At 39.4% G+C, this 21,578-nt stretch overlaps 1 long non-coding RNA gene across 3 annotated transcripts; it reads right to left on the reverse strand.

Moving 5' to 3' along the window:
* Positions 1-14,369: 14,369 nt before the first annotated feature.
* On the reverse strand, positions 14,370-18,529 carry LOC110873701. Of its 3 annotated transcripts, XR_002555345.2 has the most exons (8): positions 18,189-18,524; positions 16,835-17,815; positions 15,877-15,949; positions 15,721-15,762; positions 15,279-15,532; positions 15,032-15,175; positions 14,708-14,767; positions 14,370-14,610 (listed from the first exon to the last, which is right to left on the reverse strand). It is a non-coding gene; the product is annotated as an uncharacterized LOC110873701 (long non-coding RNA). The 3 variants fall into 3 exon arrangements; XR_002555347.2 differs by having other exon boundaries at positions 14,370-14,632; positions 15,877-17,815; positions 18,189-18,529; XR_002555344.2 differs by having other exon boundaries at positions 15,877-17,815; positions 18,189-18,528.
* Between the last annotated feature and the right edge of the window lie 3,049 nt (positions 18,530-21,578).

Genomic DNA, 21,578 nt, shown 5'->3' on the forward strand with positions numbered 1-21,578 from the left:
AATTACCACCAAAATCTATAACGCACGAACGAAGCATGTCTTCAAGGGTGTGGATCATGCATTCAGTCTGACTGTCGGTCAGGGGATGAAATACGGTACTGAGATTGAGGGTCGTACCGAGAGAGGTTTGGAATGTCTCCTAGAGATGCGAGGTAAAACGACCATCATGGTCAGAGATGATGTCACGAGGTGTCCTGTGTCGACAAATAACTTCGTCGGTACAGATTTGTGCTAATCGTTCTACCTTGAAGTCTTCTCGTATCGGTAAGAAGTGAGCAGATTTTGTAAGATGATCAATGATAACCCAAATGTTATCGTGACCTGATTGCGTACGAGGGAGTTTCGTAATGAAGTCCATGGCAATACTCTCCAATTTCTACATCGGGATTTCTGGTTGTTCGAGTAGGCCGGAGGGTCATTGATGTTCGGCCTTAACTTTCGAGCAAGTTAGGCATTTCGAAACGTAGAGAGCAATATCGTTCTTCATTCCTAGCCACCAATACCTGGAGCGAAGGTCCTGGTACATCTTGTTGGCACCACGGTGAATGGAGTCTCAGGACTTGTGGGCATCAGTAAGCAAAATCTCTCGGAGATTATTGTGACTAGGTATCCAAATACGGTCGAGATAGTGAAAGATACCATTCCGTTTTCGGTTCCACAGATTCTTTCTTCCTTCAAAGAGTTCTCGAGAAAACAGGCGTGTTGAGCGTCGCGAATGAGGGCTTCGAGGTCGTGTTAGGCTCGAACATTTCGAACACTAAGTAAAAAGCTTCATCGGTTAAGAGCATCAGCAATGACATTTTCTTTGCCTGGGTGGTAGCGTATCTCGCAATCATAATCCTTGAGAAGTTCTACCCATCTGTGTTGGAGCATATACAGTTCTTTCTAGTTCAAGATGTGTTGCAGGCTCTTATGGTCGGTGAAGACCGTACACTTGGTACCATACAGGTAGTGTCGCCATATCTTTAACGCAAAAACAACTGTACCGAGTTCGAGATAGTGGGTTGTGTAGCTCTTCTCGTGGACTTTGAGTTGGTGAGACGCATACACGATAACCTTGTCTCGTTGCATAAGAACACAACCAAGACCTAGGTTAGAGGTATCGCAATAAACAAAAAAGTTGTTGTTTCCGTCAGGAGGCGCGAGTACGGGAGCATTGCAAAGCATACGCTTGAGAGTTTGAAAGGCATCCTCTTGTATAGTCCCCCAAACAAAAGGATTGCCTTTATGTGTTAGGGCAGTGAGAGGAACGACAATTTTAGAGAAATCAGCGATAAATCGACAGTAATAACCCGCCAATCCAAGAAAAGAATGAACTTCGGAGGGAGTTTTTGGTGTAATCCAGCTCTAGACTGCTTCAATCTTCGCGGGATCGACGTGAATTCCTTGACTATTAATGATGTGACTGTGGAATTGAACCTCCTTGAGCCAAAATTCACATTTGTAGAATTTGGCGTAGAGGCGATTCCCTTGGAGAAGCTCGAGAACTAAACGAAGATGTTGTGCATGTTCGGCTCTCAACTTTGAATAGATAAGGATATCATTGATAAACACGATAACGAAGCGATCAAGGAAAGGTTTACACACACGGTTCATCAAATCCATGAAGACCGCGGGTGCGTTGGTGAGACCAAAAGGCATGACCACGAATTCGTAATGGCCATATCGTGTACGAAAAGTGGTTTTAGGGATGTCCTGCTCCTGAATACGCAGTTGGTGGTTACCAGAGCGTAAATCGATCTTAGAGAAACAGGTAGCGCCTTGCAGTTGATCAAAGAAATCATCCATTCGGGGTAGAGGGTAGCGATTCTTGATAGTAAGCTTGTTGAGTTCCCTATAATCGATGCACATTCGGAATGATCCGTGTTAGGATCGGAGGCTGTCATGATTGTGCTTGTTTGTATAATTTTGACAAATCAATGAATATAAAATAAGATTAAGTGCAGCGGAAATGAAAACAAACTTTGTAAACACAATCAAAGAAGAGAATAGTTTGGTAAACAAATGCTTTACATTAAGTTGAGTGATTCGATTACAAAGCAAATGATTACAAGCATGCTTACAAAACTAAGCTACCCCTCAGCCTGATACTCCAGGGTTGGTTGCACAAAATGAAAGGATTAGTCATGAGGAGAAGAACCCACTCAGTCAATCAAATGTAACAGTATAGAGTACTGTTACATTTATAAGCAAACCAAACCACTGAGGCATCTCAACTGACGTCACCATGATAGTGACATCTAACAACCTAACAAACTCTAAACACTGTTCTATACAGACTACTGCTATGCTAACTACTGATATTACATTATATTGCATAAGATGAATCAAACTGCTACTGCACCCTTCCACTGCTGTGAACCCAGCAGTACTTGTCATGATCAGCAGTGCTTGACTCAAAGCAGTAGATCAGGCAGCAGGGCTTTAGTCTTCATCAATCTTTGATCTGATCAGCAGTTTCTAGTGTCAGCAATGGTTGATAAAGGTAGTACTTTGGAGTATATCAGATGTTTGAGTCACAGTCAAGGGGAAAGCTTATAGTAAACAGCTGCTTATTGTGAATCCATTTTTGTGATCCGGTTTTGGCTTTCATTATCTGTTCCTCTATTAGGGTTCAATCCCAACAATCTCCCCTGGAACAGATAATGCCAAAACCCTTCATTATTCAGGATTTTTATTTCTCATCAAAAGTTCCCTAGCTTGTCTTTTAAATTCTTCTTTAAAGGCCTTGGAATTTGAGTCATCCTCATCCCTGCACAGTGAAAGCTCAAGGAGATCCTGCAAATCTTCAACACTAAGGCCTAGTGCTTCTTTCCTTGATATATACTTCACTTCGCCATTGGATCTGACCAAGGTCAATACGTGGGTCTTTTGATCAGACATCCACTGTAGTACTATTAATCCTAATGGGTTTCTTGGGAGAGGTTTATTTACAAATGAGTTTGGAGATGTTGGCCTTGTTAAAAGTTGTAAACTATCAGACATTTGTTCGCGGGCCTTCTCAATGACATCATTTGCTGCAGCTACGTCTTCTGAAGTTTCCTTTTCAATTTGCTCAATGTCTGATATTTCTGAAGTGCTTGGTGATGCAAGCTTGGTTAATACCTTTTTGAAAAGGTTTTGAAGTCTTACTGAGCTCTCTTCTTTTAGACCCATTTTCTTGATGGTTTCTGTGAAGTACGCTGCTTCCTTTTCCTTTACTTCTTCACTAGACAACTGTTTTCCTCCTTCTTGGTTTGACACAAGAATAGGATTATCAGCTGATGTGAGCAGCGTTTTGAGATTTTCATGTTGTTGTTCAAGCTTTTTGTAGTCAGGCTTCTTAGAAGTGTCTGAGACACTTATCTTTCTTTTCTTAATCCTTTCATAAGCTTCATCAGTATGCTGCTTTGAACATTTTGCTATGGTAGTGGCAGTGTCCTACCTTTGCATCCACCAGCTCCTGTTTCTTTCTCTTGTACTCAGATGTTAAGTCAGCTATGAGCTTTTTGTATTTGCTCCAATTTGGAGCAGTCTTCTTCTTTCTAGGATCGTTTTTGATTCTATCAATCCTCTCTGCCTCATGCTTTAAAGCAACTATTGGCCATTCTTCAAACTGTTTTTCTTCGGCAGGATAGAATTTTTCTTTCATAATATAAGCAAGGTATTCTTTTCTTAATTTATTTCGTTGATCAGCTTTTTCTTTGCTTAATTCTTGTGCAAAATCTTCCATCTGCTTAACTTTTGTGAGCAAGAATTCCAGTTTTTCAGAGATGACTTCATTACTTTGACCTTCACATTCAATCTTGGCTCTCATTTTAGCCTGCCTTGCTTTGAGATCAAGATATTCATCTATATCTTCTGGGACTATGAAGCCTATGAGTGGAGGAAATCTTCTGTTTGAAGGATCATCTTTAGTGTAAAATTGTCTCATCTCATTTTTCACAGCTTCCAGTTCCATCGAATATTTTGCAGCATTTGGATTATATTTGTCCTCATTTTCCTGAGTAATTTTTCTCTTTTTGGTGTAAAGCTTTGTGGATGAAGGGGATTTTGGTTGTGATGTAGGAATAGTGAGAGCAGTGGTTGATGGTTCACTAACAGCTGTTGAAACTGCTGTTGTCATTACAACTACTGATGTATCAGTAGATGTCTTCTGCTTTTGAGCAGGGGTTGGAATGGTAGTGATTTCGGTGGCAGTGATTTTTGGTTGACTAACAGTTGTTGAAACAACAGGTGTTTCAACCACTGTTGTCATTACAGCAGATGTTGTGACATCTGCTGTCTTCTGCTTTTTGGCAGGAGGTGATGATGGGGTGGCTGTTTTTAGTGGTGAATTTGGTTTTGGTGATGTAATCACAGATGGTGATGATGGTGGAACAGTGGTTGTGGTGGTGTGTGGTGATGTGGTGTGTGTTGATAATGTGGCTTTGGTTTGGCTATTTTCTAGCTCAATGTAGATACCATCTTCAAAAGGGGGAGAAGATCAAGTGGAAGAAGAAGGGGGAGAAGATCAAGTGGAAGAACAGTGGGGGAGAAGATCAAGTGGAAGGGTTCATTCATGAAAAGAACAGTGGGAGGAATTTTGTATATGAGTTTTGATAGCTTTAATATCTGCCTGAGTATCTTTAAATCTTGATTCCACCATGTTAGTCAGCTTTTGTACATGTATGACATGTTGCTGATCAGCCATCTCTTTTTGTCTTTCCAGTAGTGGTTGGAACATATTCCATAGCTCATTTGCAGCAGGTGCTGGTTGTGCAGGTGCTTGAGCTGGAGCAGCAGTGGATTGTGCTTTTTGAGCCTTTAACAGCTGTTGCACCATATCCTTTATTTCAGCAACTGAGGTCTCCAGATTTTCAACTCTGCCCGTCAATTCCTGATATTTTGAATCATCACCCAAGTTAATGGGGTCATCTGAATCCCCACCAGCAGTGGTTATACCAATGTGTGACTTAGGAACTGAATCCCATAAGTCATTCATTGATGCCCCTTGTTCTTGGTACTGGGGACTTCTTTCTTCAGCACTTGATAGCCTTTTGAGGGTACCAGTGGGCATAACAATCTCACTGGTGGTTCTCAGAGGTGCTATTGAAGAAATTGCCTTCAAGGGAGTCTTATGAATGTAACCACTGTCCAAATGTAAACCTGTAGGTTCAACATTTGTAGTGGCTGCTCCACTTGAACTACTGACAGGAGTTACTTGTAACTCCTGCAGTGTAACCTCCTCAGTTGTTGCTGGGATAGCAGAGATATCAGCATCAGACCCAGTCACCTGTGGGAGTATACTCTCAGTGGTAGGTGTTTGAGAGGAACTGGTTTGTGTCTGAGTAATACCAACTGCATGCAACAAAGGTATAATGGATGGTGTAATGTGGGGGGTGAAGGTAAGGGAGTTGAAACAGACATGTCCTTGGGATCAGGACTGTGTAAGATGGATCCGAGTGGGTCCAGAGCTTCATATTGTGGGGTCCCTATGTTTACAACCTGATCCTTTTGTGAGGATGTAGGAGGAGTTTGAGGCAAAGGTGGATATCTTTCTTCCATCTGCTGTGAGGAAGTAGCAGCAGTGGTTGTTGGTGACATTTGTGTAGTCACTGGCAGTGGCTCTTGGATCTCATCTTCCAGAGATGCCTTTGTTTTGGGTTTGGGGGGCTTTCTGGATGTTTTCTTTTTGGTCTTTTTGGTGGTGGCAGGTGTGGGTTTCAAAACAGTGGGTGTGCTGCTTTGATCACCTGGAGTAGTGGGCTCAGCAGCCGATACCCGAGGAGCAGTTTCATCTGCTAAATTCTGCTCAGGCACCTCTGCTTTTGTTTTTATAGGTGCCAACATTCTAGAGAATGTTTCAGGCGTTAAACCGTTTATTTTAAAGTGAGCACCTTCTTTGGGCAGTTCTGCATCTTCTATTACAATTTTTTGTTCAAAATAATAGCTCAGAAACCTTGGAAAGAGCAGAAATGCTTTATTATCAACATTTTTTACCAAATCATCAAAAATCTCCTGGGAATAATTAAAATTTTCATTATTTAAAATAGCATATCCCAGCATTGGATTTTTGATGGTATTTCGTTAAAAGCGGTTGTTTTATTAGAAACACACATCAACAGCGTGTGAAATAAAAACCTTGGTGCAGAAGGGAAGAAACCTTTTTGTAAGGTATCCCTTTTTGGTTGCTCTGCATATCCCCTATTCATGAAATCCTTTTTCAACTCGGTTTTAGAAAAAGAAGTTTTACCTTTCAGATCATCGAGCTTAAAACTTCTGAAATTGATTTTGGAGATATTTGAATTTCTTTACCATGTACCGAGGAGTTTATGGCTGTGACAGTGTCACCTTGTTTCTCAATGGTAGCCTTTTTCCAGAACTCTCTCTGGGTTTGTATGTAGATGGGAGCATCTGCTGTAAGCAAAGTTTTGTACTTTGACGCAGTTAAGGTGTTGATGATGGAATCGAAGGTGTTGTTGGAAGTGGGTTTTGTGAGAATACCCAAGTAGTTGTGAGGAGATTTGTATGGTATTTCGTTTGGTTCAGCGGCCATTTGAGTGGCGTCTTTAGGAGCGGATGAAGAAGATGATTTTGATTTTGATTTTGATTTTGATTTCGTCATTTTTTATGAAGAGGATCGAAGAATGTTTTGGAGTTATGAGTGGGAAACTGCTTTGTGAAGAGAATGTTTGGAATTCAATTCGACAGTGAAACTCTGTTTGGGGTTTTGATCAGGGTTTTATTTAGGGAAAAAGTAAATACTGACGTGGCAGCCGTTATAATGATCTGACGACTAAAAACTGAGCACGTGTCAACCCCTGATGAAAGATTAAATAATGGAAGACAGTTGTTTTGAGAGGCAGTGATGATTCAAACATCAGTAGTTACAACGGTAATAAATGGAATAGTGGGTGATTTTTACTATCAGTGGATGCTTTTTACTACATCAGTGGATAGTGTATCAGTGGATAAAACACTAATTTTGAACAACAGTGCACATCATGAAGATGAGAGAACAGAGGTTGACTATCAACAGTGGACAGTGTTTAGGAACCAGATGTTTGATTACAACAGTGGTTGAAACAATGGTGAGTTTTTGAGAAGCTTTTACATCAGCACCTGTTAGTGCAGCAGTGGTTGAACTTTTGACAAATAATTTTAGCATCTGCTTGTTCAGATAAGGGAATTGATTTTGGTCTTGTGAAAACACAATATCATGTCCAACATCTGTTGAGCTGCAGAAATGCTATACTTAACAAAATACATTTTCGATGCAGATTATCAAGTTTAAATTGTCACTAATTATCCCAGAAATTTTTGTTCAAGGTTTTGCCACATGTTCATTATTCCTGACAGTGGTTCAGCATCCCAGATGATGAAGGCTTCTTTACTAAAGCTACTCATTTTATGTCTAATTATTTGAATTAGAACATGAGTATCTCAGTAATTTAAAAACAATTTGCAATCAATTTTTGACAAACTTGAACTTAATATGACCTTAACATGTGCACCACTTCCTTTTGATCAATTTTAAGAATAGTAATTTCACACAAAAATAGGAAAATTACATCCTGACCGGAGAGAAAAATTTTACTATCAAAAATGAGTAAAAGCACAACATATATTATTAAAAAATAATATATCCGGTTTTATTTGAGAGAAACACCCTTTTTTTAAATAAAGGATGTTTTGAAAGAAACATCAAAAGGATATGGCAACTTTTCAAATAAGTCCACAATCATATCATTCTCAAGTTTTTATGACCACTATTTGGAACCATTTTCTTATCAATTGATTGCAAAGTCCTCTTCTAAGTTTAATCACTGGGATACTATTTTTACCTGAACTTCCCTGAATCAATACATGCACACAGTTGCCTGATGACCATTGTTTACCCAACTTTGGACTCATAAGTGTTTTATGTTTATACTCTTTTCTTTTGACATCAAAAGTTTTGAGATAAACACACTTTTGAGTTTTGTTATTTTCTTCTTCCCTTTTTACCCTTCCCATTTATAAGTACAGAAAATACTTACTGGGAGATTTTATTGAGGAAATACTTAATCCAAAATCATTTTGCAGTAATGTTTTGAGAGATATGGCCCCATTTGTGCATGTTTTGTTACCAATTCTCACATTACGTATGATTTGGACTGTTTATTTCCCTCTTTCTACGTTAGCAAAACACTAATGTTTCTATAAACATAGGTTTCGTTAATCTGAGGTTTATACTTTAGCATAAAATATGATGAAATCATCACAAATTTCATATCAACAGTTGAGATCAATTTTGAAATGAAGATAATCATACCATAGTTACCAGACGTGTTTTCAGATCTGAAAACTATGGGTGATTTGTGCATGACATCACTTGTTGTTTGAAATTTGTGAATCTTATGACATCTTGGTTGTTTTACAGAGCTTTAGAATAGTCACTTTGAACATGATTTCTTATTGCTCTGTTTTTCAACTAACTACGACCAACCTTAGTATCAATGAATTGTGAGCTGAACTGTTATGTCAAATTGATTGTTAGATCGAATTTGACTGTCCTCGCTCTGATACCAATTGTTAGGATCGGAGGCTGTCATGATTGTGCTTGTTTGTATAATTTTGACAAATCAATGAATATAAAATAAGATTAAGTGCAGCGGAAATGAAAACAAACTTTGTAAACATAATCAAAGAAGAGAATAGTTTGGTAAACAAATGCTTTACATTAAGTTGAATGATTCGATTACAAAGCAAATGATTACAAGCATGCTTACAAAACTAAGCTCCCCCTCAGCCTGATACTCCAGGGTTGGTTGCACAAGATGAAAGGATTAGTCCTGAGGAGAAGAACCCACTCAGTCAATCAAATGTAACAGTACAGAGTACTGTTACATTTATAGGCAAACCAAACCACTGTGGCATCTCAACTGACGTCACCATGATAGTGACATCTAACAACCTAACAACCTCTAAACACTATTCTATACAGACTACTGCTATGCTAACTACTGATATTACATTATATTGCATAAGATGAATCAAACTGCTGCAGCACCCTTCCACTGCTGTGAACCCAGCAGTACTTGTCATGATCAGCAGTGCTTGACTCAAAGCAGTAGATTGGGCAGCAGGGCTTTAGTCTTCATCAATCTTTGATCTGATCAGTAGTTTCCAGTGTCAGCAGTTGTTGATAAAGGCAGTACTTTGGAGTATATCAGATGTTGGAGTCACAGTCAAGGGGAAAGCTTATAGTAAATAGCTGCTTATTGTGAATCCATTTTTGTGATCTGGTTTTGGCTTTCATTATCTGTTCCTCTGGTAGGGTTCAATCCCAACAATCCGTCCTTCTTTTTCATGAATAGGATAGGTGCGCCCAACCGGGATGTGCTGGGGCATATAAAGCCTTTATCAAGTAACTCCTGATGTTGGCTAGAAAGTTCACGCATTTCAGATGATGCGAGGCGATAAGGAGCTTTAGCAACAGGGTTAGATCCAGGAATGAGGTCAATACGAAAATCGATATCGCGAGTAGCGGGTAGACCAGGTAAGTCGTCAGGAAAGTCGTCAGGAAAGGCGTTAGGAAAATCACAAACCACAAGTACCATTCCATCGGCTTCTTTTCCTCCTCCGCTACTACAATGTGGGCTAGGAAAGCTAAGTATTCCTTGCGGAGATACTTGCTTACCTGAATACATGATATAAGTTTCAGTTCTTTCGAGGATACTTCGCCATAAACACATAATTGGTCACCGTTTGAGAGGGAGAAGCGGAACATCTTTTCGAAACAAATGACTTCTGTATGATTTTCACAAAGAAAGTCCATGCCTACTAATACATCGAAACTACTAAGTTGCATAGGGATAAGATCGATCGGGAAAACGTGATTGTCGAGTGTAAGGGTACAATCACGGAGAACGGAACTGAGGGTGACGGTCCTTTCGGTGGCAATTTCCACATCGAAGGTCATGCGGAGATATATGCGTTTACATTTTAGGAGCTTTTCGAATTCAAATGACACAAAACAGTTATCAGCTCCAATATCAAGTAAGCAAGAAGCATAAATACCGTTAACAAGGAACGTACCATTGACAACATTGTTGTCAGTCTGATCCTAGTGGACGTTGATGTTAAAGGTTCTTTCGTGGGCTGCTTGTTGTGGCTGCTGCTGCTGTTGCTGTTGTTGCTGCTGCGGTGGTTGCTGCTGCTGGGGCTCTTGTTTCACAACTCGGTGCGGACAGACGTTAGCAAAATGGTTAGGGTCACCACAAGTGTAGCAAGTTCGAGCATTTGCAACGGGTGCTGGAACTGCTGGGTTACCATGAAGAGCAAGAGGTTGAGCTGGTGGTGCTGGAAGAGCTTGAGCAGCTTGCTGATGCGGGCCTGAACTGCAGTGAGCAGTAAAGTGCCCATAGATGTTGCAGTTTACACAGAAATGATAGTTGACCCCAGTCGGATGATGTTAAGTGCAAGTAGGGCATAGAGGGTGGATACTAGTGTACGCAAGCTTGGCAGGCGGCGCGTTGGTAACAGCAACTTGACGATTCTGGTTGTTGGGCGGTTTGGGGATGGCGTTGGGTGGTGCTGCGGTGGTAGACACACAGTTCTTTTTGCTTGTTTTGATGGTTCCCACATTGGCTTCCACTACCAAAGGGTTCGAGAGAAGACCCCTTTCTGGTGGTGGGAAGCATGCACATTGAAGCTCCCAAGCCTCCAAGCATTGTCGTTTATGGGAAGCTTCTCCATCAAGGTTCACCATGTTTACCTCTTTACCTTTTCCTTCGGCCATTTTCTCTCTTACCCCTTTGACCAGTTGGCAAGTTCCCCAAACTTAACAGCTTCCTCGATTCTTTTCTTGAGTTGAAACAATCATTGGTGTGATGGCCTTTTTCCTCATGAAACGCACAATACTGAGTGGAGTTTTTGTTTCTTTTGCTCTTGTGCAAGGGTCGGGGTGGTCGAAAGCTATGCTTTACTTCTACAGCGGCAAGGATTTCTTATGGGGTTTGGTTAAGGCTGTGAAGTTCATAGTCTTTTCCTTGCTTGAACGGTTCCTGCCTTCAGACCTTCGAGGATCCGAGTTTCTAGAACGTTTATCATAAGAACCATAGTTGCTTCTTTTTCTATTGGGGATGTTACTCCTCCATCTTGGACCCCTTTTTCTTTGTTCCTTGATATTAACGGGTTCCTCCCCCCGGATGTGAGCTTCAGCCCTTTCAAGGGCCTCTTTAAGGGTTTTGGACAGACACTTGTTAAAGTCCCTTGTGAGGTACTTGGAGGTGATTGCATTCATGAAGCCTGCAACCCTCATCTTTTCTTCAGCACCTACGTATGTTAACCCTTCTTTCTTGTACATTTCGATGAAATCCCTAAGGCTTTCATCATCCCTTTGCTTGATTTGAAAATCACAGTTGCATCCTTGACGTACCTCCTTTACTGTGAAAAGTTGGCCAAGAAACCTTTGCTTAGATCATCGATGGTTCGAATGCTTCTGACAGGTAACTCATTGAACAAAATTCGGGCGGACCCTACAAGGGTTTGCATAAACATAAGGGAGCACTCGGCGTTGGACCATTTTTCAATCCTTGCAGCCTCAGTAAAGATTTGGAGGTGGTCTTCGGGATCTTTAATTCCATCATACGTTCTTAAGTGAGATGGCATCTTAATCCGGGTCTGGAAATCATAGTCGGCAATTTATTCAGAAAAACAGGACAAATTCCATGGCTTGTACGGTTTAGCAAGATCATCTTCCACTCTCGGGCTAGATTATTGTTTACATTCCCTTGAGTGGCTAGCACTTGGTAAATAAAGTGTTTCCAAGGGAAGTTCTCCGTCATTTGAGTCATCATCTGTGGCATGAGGTTGAAGCCTTGAAGGCTTTCTGGTACAGCCATATAGTTCATTCCCATGGGGGTACTCATGGGCAGCACTTCGTGCCACGGGAAGAACGGATAACACTTGCTCCCATGTAGTGGAAACAGGAGGGGGAAGGCTTGAAGCTGGTGACTGTAGCAACTGATCCAAAGTTAACTCATGTCCCAATGGTGCACCGGTTGCCACCGACTGCGAGGAGAATAAAGGAAAAGTGGTTGGATCTGGTCTTGCAACTGCACATGGACTCGGATTTGGTGGAGGGTGACTAGGACCAGCATCATTTCTGGATATGGTAGGATGTGAGCTTATAAAAGGAGGCAGAGGTGGCCCGGGTGACAATGAGGGCTCAGGTTCGTCATAATCCAGCCTGATTCTTACTCCTTTATCTCTGTCTCTGCTCACGTACTGGTTAAGGAGAGACCTTAACTATAGAAAGTTGCTTGCTACCCCATCAGGTGTCAAATCGATGCATGATGGTGTGCTTGTTGCACCGATATGACGGGATGGAACCCCTGAATGAGATGGGGATGGTTTCTGAAAGAAGAAAACTCAGGATACGTGGCTCCTATTGGGTGTTCCCCAGAGTTGAGAACGAGGTGGGTATAGCTGGTGGAGTTTGGCTAGCACTAGGTGTAGAAGTACATCGTACTTGGTTCACGTCACCCGGAGATTCTCTTTCAGACATGATGGTTTTAACTAAGTTGGAGCCACACTGCTGGTCTTCAAGGATAAAATTAGCGGTGTAGCCCCACGGTAGGCGCCAACTTGTTGCTACAACAAATATGAGAACAAGGATAGTGAGTGGGCTGGTTAGGCAAAAAGGTTCCAGTGTCTCGATTTTCCTAATGCAAGTCGCGGGTCCCCCTACGTATGCAATACGTAGGGTCGGATCACTCTCCTATCAGTTGCTTTGATCTTAGGATTCAAATAGATTCAATCCTGAAGCGATGCATGCAATGTGATAGTGTTTGTGCAAGTGAAGAATAGAACATGTAAAGTACAAGTTCTAGAGGGAGAGAGAGAGTAAGATTTCTAAATCAGATGGAATGTTTGGCTGAATGACCAAGGGTGGTCATTTATAGGGAAGTAGTAAGCCAAGCATAGAAACCTTTGATTAGTGATCCCGTGATGCAGTGAGGTGGATGCCCGTTTGGTAGGTTGAAGGCTTCGGACCTGCGGGTAAAAGTATGCCACTTCTCTCACATGCCTTTTGCGACTGAGCGAGAGAAGTCACACGTAAAGTGTGATGGGACGTGACACTGGTGTATTTTTTTGCTGTTCACTATAGCTAGTAGTATTCTGAACCTTTTAACCTTTCAACCCTTTAAGCTATGTTGCTCTTATAGTTAGTTATTTAAGCTTGAGCTACCCACGTCATCAATGGCTCTTGATTTGCCCCTCCAACTACCATTACAAGCAATGAGGAAACAGTTGATAATCATGAATTTCGCACTTGGGCAGCCGATGATCATCAGACTATCATTCTTTTGAATGCCTCCTTGTCCGAGGAGGCCGTCACCGTGGTTATCAGGTTACCCACTGCTCGCGACATGTGGGTCGCTTTGGAGAGTGCCTATGGCAATACCTCTATTGAACGGGTTCATAACCCTCGTGATCAACTCTGGTTGATCCAAAAAGGCCAAAATACCATCGCCGACACTACGTCAAAAATGGCTTACGGCCACATAAAAAAATGTGACCATACGCCTTTCGCCACACTTTTTTTCCAGCTCAAGTGTGACCAAAGGTCGAGTCATCGTGGCATCATACGGCCACATTCACTTATGTGTGGCCATAGCAACTTAAACTGTGGCTAAAAGGTCTTGTTGAAATCAATCATTTTGTCAAACAAGTGTGGCTAAATGGATAGCAACGACCACATGAATTTACTATAAGTGTGGCCATTTCTATTATATAGTCACCAATAAGTTTGTTTTAGCCACATTAATTTTAAAAATCTATGACAAAAAAGGTAGTTCTAATCAAGCAAATGGTTCATTAAGTGTGGCTAAATGGTATCAATGCTCACATGAATTTATTGTAAGTGTGGCCGTCTGTATTATACAGCCACATGAATTCACTGTAAGTGTGGGCGTTTCTATTATATAGTCACTAAAAAGTTTGTTTTAGCCACATAAATTTTAAAAAACTGTGGCAAAAAGGTTGTTGTAATTGACAAAATGGTCTATTAAGTGTGACTAAATGGTATCGATGGCCACATGAATTTATTTTAAGTGTGGCCGTTTCTATAGTATAGTCACATAAGTTTACCATAAGTGTGCCTGTTTCTATTATATAGTCACTAAAAGGTTTGTTTTAGCAACATGAATTTAAAAAATTGTGACAAAAAGATTGTTTTAATTAAGAAATCGCCCATTAAGTGTGACAAAATGGTATCAACAGTCACACGAATTTACTGTAAGCGTGGTCGTTTCTATTTTATAGTCGCATATAGTGTTGTGGCTATATGGCCATTTTCGTGTAATTAGCAATTTTATTTTCAATTTTTCGTAGAATTAAAACAATAGCAAAGATGAACAAACCTAAAAAACAAAATTAATATTAATAATATTAACAATAATAAACCAAAATCCATACATAAGTTGTAAATACATAAACTTGCATCAATCCTAGCAGCACTTGCAACAACAACACTTTTTGTCTCAACATACATCACTTCTAGAAGCACTTGCAACATAACCTTATCTCATTCCTTGGAAAACTCTTCCCGTTTTCATTTTGGCCATTAGCTGGCCCTTATGTCTTAGCTAATCAAAACTCCTTCACAAAACAAAGTCGTGCGCTTCATCATAAGACATAAGTCATTCCAAAAAGACAATATTAATATATACAATAGTAACAAGAAAAGCATCCATACATGTTTTATCTGCATGCGGGTCAATTAGGTCCTTGCCAAGTAAAATGACGTTGGACTGACCTGTATCAAATTCATCACGTACAACATCAGTTTCAGAATAAACATAGGTAACAAAATAGGCGGTTGGTAAACGGGTCAAAATGAGTAACATTTGGTTGACCTGCCAACATTTGTTTATCCATTTTCTATAGATTTCATTCGTAATTAGTGCAATATACTTGATTACATAAACTAAAATCCTAATGCAATATACTTGATTACATAAACTAAAATAAGATCTAGTTTGATTCAATAAATCAACTTAGAAGATTGCGAATGACTTACATAATCTAGGAGATATTGCAATTCGGATGAAAGTGTAAGATCAGTAGCTCCTGCAGCAAATGATCTTAAGAACCACAACTCTGAAACTGTATGTCAGCCTTTTCAGACAATTCCACCTGGTGACATAATAGGGTTGTATAACCTCTACATATGACGAAAACATGAACACGTATCATTAAATTGTAATCGAAAAAACTTTAACAATTCTTTGGTATCATTCATTTTATTTATATATTCGAACTCTTACTATGTTCCAGCAAGCAAACGTGGTGCTAAGATAAGCTTGATCCTCAGCGAAGAAAATGTTGATGGCTTTAATATCTCAGAGATGATTTCAGTGACCAGAAGGTTTATTCCGATGCTTCTGAGCTTTTGACTTCTTTAAGAGATGCAAAACTCCTGCTAAGCTGAGATCTTGCCAAGGATCCGATGGTGGTCTTTGAGCTGGTTGTGGAGCCGAAGGTTTTAATTGTCTAAGCTTGCTTTCCCCTGTCTATGAACCTGTTGGCAGTTAAAAACATTTCACAGTAAGAATCTTCACAAATCCAGAAAATTACAAAATAGAAAAGACTCTTCCAACAAGGCTTATTATTCTTATTAGTTTTAAATAGATGAACAACCAGATGCCACTACAAATTACTTGTATAAGGCCTAAATTTAGTCAACCATTATTCAATAAGCATTTTTACCTAAATCAACCCATTTCCTAATGAGCGTGCCATAGTTTCCAGCTGTAGGTATCAGTGTTAAACAAAACACTTTAGATAGCATAAAGAGAAAATAAGCAAACAGAAAAGTCTTTCCGCCCATGTGATAAAAGAACTTACTCAATATACAGAACTTACTCAATATATACCATTGGTGCAGCATCACCAACTCTTATTGGAGTTCGAAGCACTCTATCCTCCTGCCCTATCTCTACACCATCAAGATATTGCTTAACCACAATTAATATCAAGTTAAAAACTTAACCAAAGAAGAGGTGAAATGTTCACTATGTCCTTAAGCCAGCTCTGTAAAACTGAATATTATTATAATGCAAATTAGAAGAGCTACTCTCGTTTCTTCATAACCTTCACAGCTCAGTCCAACCCATTAATCATTTGCTATATTTATGTGGATACCAAAGTGACCTACATTCGATGCAGTTCTATCATACCACAGCCAGAGGCAATATTTGCTACTAGTAATTTTCTCCTTGTAAAAAAGTCCATCAATATACACAATTGTTTTTAAAAATTGCTAAGAAGCTAGGGCCAATATGGAAAATCATCTGGAATTGAGTTTTAAATATATGAGTTTAATAGTATGCTAAAATCTATTACACTAAGATTTAATTAGGCCTTCACAAAATACTAAATTAGCCGCAATAACATAGAAATGTAACCACCTTGTCTAACTGAAAAAAATTAAGCACCTCTGTTTAAGCCAGAGAAAAAATATTAAAAATATAAATAAAAACCGTGGCTCAAGATAACCAGCTCTCTAGAAGTTGGATGAAAGGTAAAATGACAAAATAACGAGTCAAAATGATGTCTTCTAAGTAACTTTTGATCATATTGACCTTTTTCCTTATGTGGTGCTGGCTTGGAACCTGCAAGCTACTTATATAAGTTATTACCCCAAAAGCAAATTTTGAAGCTTTGATGTTATTTTTCTTTGTGTAATAGAACTCACTACTCTTTTAGGCAAAAGACACAGAATCAACAGATTAAAGTCGAAATTTTTTTAAACAAACAAGAATATATTAGCTAAAGATGAGGCGATTGAAACATGAATACATAGCAGATATACATTAAATACCTCCTCGAATAGTAAAAGTGCTTGAAGGACGCTCATTAATGAAATCACCATAAGCCATAGACTGTGGGGTATGGGGTGGGCTTGGGTTTGGGCGTAGCCCCTTGGGCGGGAGTTTAAGGCCGGGCGTGGGGCATGCTAGCAATCCTATGTGGCCGGCTGTTATTGGCTTGTTGGCTAGGCATAGCGGGCCATTTAAATTTTAAAATATAACCGTTGGCCAAGCCAAATGGTTCACCCACCCCAACTGTCACCATCGCTATATAACCCCCAACCACACCGGCTGTCCCCCATCGCTACCCCAACCCAAGTCACCTACCCGAACCGCTACCCACAAACACTTGATCGATGGCCTCTTGGACACACGAGGAAGAGCTAGCCCTTGTCACGACCATCGTGGACGCGATGAAGGGTCGCCAACCCGGGGAGACCCGTTACTGGCCGGAAGCTTTCGCAAACTACCGGCACAACGTGGGAAACGACCGGCACAATTTAAACGGGTGCCAACACAAGTGGCGCGAGCTACAACTGAAACTCGATCGTTTTATAGCATACTACGACAGCATCCCGGGCGGTGAGATAAGTCACGAAGACCGGGTGACGGTGGCAAACATCGAGTTCCGGGGCAAGGAGCGGAAGCCGTTCGACAAGCTCACCCTTTTCGAAATCTACCTAACGCTTTAGGTTTTTTTTTGTAGAATTTTGTAATAATGTTTAGGAAATTTTAATAAAATTTTAGGCTTTTGTTTTAAATGTTGTGTGTATTTTTTAATTTTAGATTTTTTTTATTTTTATACACATGGCCATGCCACGCCGGGCTAGCCACGCTCCGCCATACCCCACGAACACGTCACTCGGCAGCGGGGGGGGGGGGGGGGGGGGGGGCTCGAACTCCACGTGTCAACTCATGCCCCAAACCCCCGCCCCACCATACCCCACGGTCATAGAAAGAGGTTTTCCAGAGTCAGGTGTTTAAGATAGCACCTGAAAACAAAACAACCTTAATTAACTGTTTGTCTACAATAAACCTTATGTTCATTAAATAAGAACATGAAGGCATTACCAGGAACCTTGTGATTACTAGCAATAGATGGAATTGATATCGAAGTCCACAGTAACATTACTAAACCTCTAAATTGACAATTGATTCAGGTTTAACACATCTAAAATTGATAATTGATTCAGTTCTAAAATATCTAAATTATCCAAAAATATAATTAAAGAAAAGCAACTCGGATTCTGAAACTCGCAGCAACCATTGAGGCATAAAAGTCTAACATTTTAACCTAATTGTTTCCCAATTCGTTTTCCAAACTTAATATTCACAGATACAAATTAGTAATTAAATTCGTTTAACCTGTGAGCCTCTTCGATGAGTTTTTCATCCTGACCAAAATCAAGTCGCTTCTCAATGGCTTCCCATTTTTCTTCCTCTTCGCAGACCTTGAGTCGGTGGCACTATTCCGTTCACCGTGTGGTTACTATGGTGTCACCATTCCCGGAGATAAGAGATGGAGGGAAGGGAAATCAATGAAGGGTTAGGTTTAAGGCGTGGAATATGAAATTTGATTTTGGAATGGTAAATTGATTTGGGGGATGTTTAATTGTGTTCAAAATTCAATGGGAAAGAGGATGTGATGCGGAGGAAAGAGGGTGTGAGGTGGAGGAGAGATAGTGTAATGGTGTTTGTGAGAAAAAAATAAGGGAAGAAAGTTATGTGAGCGTGATGTGATGTGAGAGAGAGAGAGAGGAGAGAGAAGATAAATATTGGATGGGTATTTTGTTTGTGAGAGGGCAAGAGAGAGGAATTTATGGGCAGGTGTCATATGGCACCTTAAAAACATCTACTAAATATTACTTATTGTGGATGCTTAATAATTTAGGAGGGTGGGAAAAAAATTGGGGAAAGTTATTTAAGGGTTTTGTTAGGAGGGAAAAAGGAAAATTTTTAGATAAAGTGTTTAAATTTTTAGTGGTATGTAAATTTGTAAAGTGTTATTAAAACCTACCAAAAAAATTCAGTGGCATATCTAAAGCTTATTGGATTTTAATAATCCTAAGTTTCGACTATTGGTCGATAACAATCCTAACTTAAAAAATTCCCTCTAGCAATCCCATCTTGTAAGAATTTGGCCCCCATCGATCCTTTTCTAGCTGAGGTCTAACCCAGTTAGTTATATGTTGATGTGGAAGCTTATGTGGCATAACCCTTAATGATTTGCTAAGATAGATGCTTATTTGGTACCTTCACCACATCCACCTCCACCACACCGCCACCCACCACCTTCAGCCACCACCACACCGCCACCTACCACCTTCCGCCACCGCCACCCGCCACCACCAACAGCCACAGCACCACCACCATTGTTTTTATCAAATTATTAGGCTTGAATCTTAGAAGATCGAGAATAAGAAGTAATCAAAGGAATGCATGCCTTTTTCTTACCCTAACATACAAAATACCCAATTCTTCTTTGAAATTTTTAGGTTGAATTAACTTACCATACTTCCTTGTGCACGAAATTGGATGAACAATCTTCATATGGGTGATGATTTCAAAAAACAAACTAAGGAAACCGTAACTAAAAACAAATATTAATTTATACCAGCGAGTTCCTTCAGATTTACAAACATCGACTTGCATTACGGCCTGAAACCGGAACGACTTCCCACGGTCAATATGGTCTATTAACACATGTGTGATCGATCTACTAGTGTCCATTGTGATCCATTAAGGCCAAATATGGCAACGAAGACATGTGTGATGTACTATTGTCAATTATAATCAATTAATGTCCAATACGATCAACAAAGACACGTATGATCTACTAAGTTTCATTGTGATCCATTAAGACCCAATGGGGTCCATTAAGACATATATGATCTACTATCACCCGTTGTGAGTTGCTAAGGCCTAATATGGTCCATTAAGACATATATGAGCTACTATTGTCTGTTGTCATCCATTAAGGCACAATGTAGTCAATTAAGACATATATGAGCTACTATTAGCCGTTGTGATCCATTAAGGCCCAATATGATCCTTTAATACATATATGATATACTATTGTGCATTGTGATCCATTAAGACATGTATGATCTACTATCATTTAGGCCCAATATGGTTCATTAACATATCTATGACCACTATTGGCCATTGTGACCCAGTAAAGCTCAATATGGTCTATTAACGCATATATGATTAGGGATGAGATCGGTACCGATACTGGTACCGAACATACATGTACCGAAAATGCCGATACCGGAAATCATCAAATATGGGTACATGTACCGGTACCAAAAATGTTCGGTATGGTACTGTACAGTACTCGTACCGCAACGCTATTTGAAAGTAAAATTCGGTAAACTACAGGTACCGTATCAAACTGAAAGTACAAGTACCCAAAGCAGTTAACTACGAGAAACTCGGTACCATTACTAATATGCATACATTAATATATTATTTAGAAGAAAACAAATATGGTTTAAAAGATATAATATTTAATAATAGTTTGAATTATTAAATATCTAGTGATATTTTTTTATTTTTTAATATTAAATAATGTAATTTTTTTAAATAAGAATATTATTTGAGATGAAAGTTTTGAATCAAATATTCTGGAGGGAAAATTTAAGTTTTAGAATGAAATATTTTGGGGGGAAGTTTAAGTTTTAGAATGATATATTTTAGGGGGAAGTTTTATGATGAAAAATTTTAAGTGGAAGTTTAAGTTTTGAAATTAAATATTTCGTGAGGTTTTTTTAAAGATATAGTAACTTTAACATTTGGTCACACATTTTTTTTTTATTTTTTTAATGACATTTGATAACATTTCGTCACACAAAATAAACAAAATGATGATTGTGTGACGAATGTTAATGTAAAACTACATTAGATTTTGTAATTTTAAGTGTGAATATTGTCCAACCTTTGGTTACATAAAATAATATATATGGCCATATATATTAGATTTTTGCCACATTATTAAACAAATAATATGGTGGTAGAACACATTTGGCCACACTTTTCTAATGTGGATGTTTTATCTTAACGTGTGGCTAAAGGTTTGGAATAGTTTTGTGTTTAGTCACGCGAAACAAATACAGTAACCGTAAATCAAATTTGGCCACACTTTTTTGTGTGACTAATAAATTTCATGATTTTTAGTATGACTAAAGGTTTTGAATACACATGCTATTGGTCACAGGAAAATATATAATATGATCGTAGATAACATTTAGCCACACTTTGCTAGTGTAGCAAATATGTGTCACAATTTTTTTCTTGAAGTGTGGCTAAAGGTGTCAAATACATGTTTTTTCGTCACATGAAACAAAAATATGTGGCCATAGATCACCTTTGGCCACACATATCGATTTGTGGCTAATAAATGTCACATTATTTTCCGAAAGTGTGGCTAAAGGTTTTGAACTGGTATAAATGGTCACATTAATAATAAAATGTGTGGCTAAAGGTGTTTTAAAATGTTATGAATAACCTTTAGTCACACATTTTTACAAATGTGTGACAGGGCGGTTTTGCCAAAAGTGTGGTCGTAGCCCCTTTTTCACATAGTGCGAGTTTGGTCGCTCCTTCAAGAGCCTCTGTGATCAATTTGTAACACCCCAATCACGTAATATAACAACACGCGGCGAAAATATCAGGGAGTCATGTTACAAATTGCTCACAACTACTGGTACTAAATTGTTTCAATATCATTAACATCGTTTTACAGACAAGGAATAC

Source organism: Helianthus annuus, chromosome 8 (assembly GCF_002127325.2).
Source record: "Helianthus annuus cultivar XRQ/B chromosome 8, HanXRQr2.0-SUNRISE, whole genome shotgun sequence".
NCBI classification, from domain to species: Eukaryota; Viridiplantae; Streptophyta; class Magnoliopsida; order Asterales; family Asteraceae; genus Helianthus; species Helianthus annuus.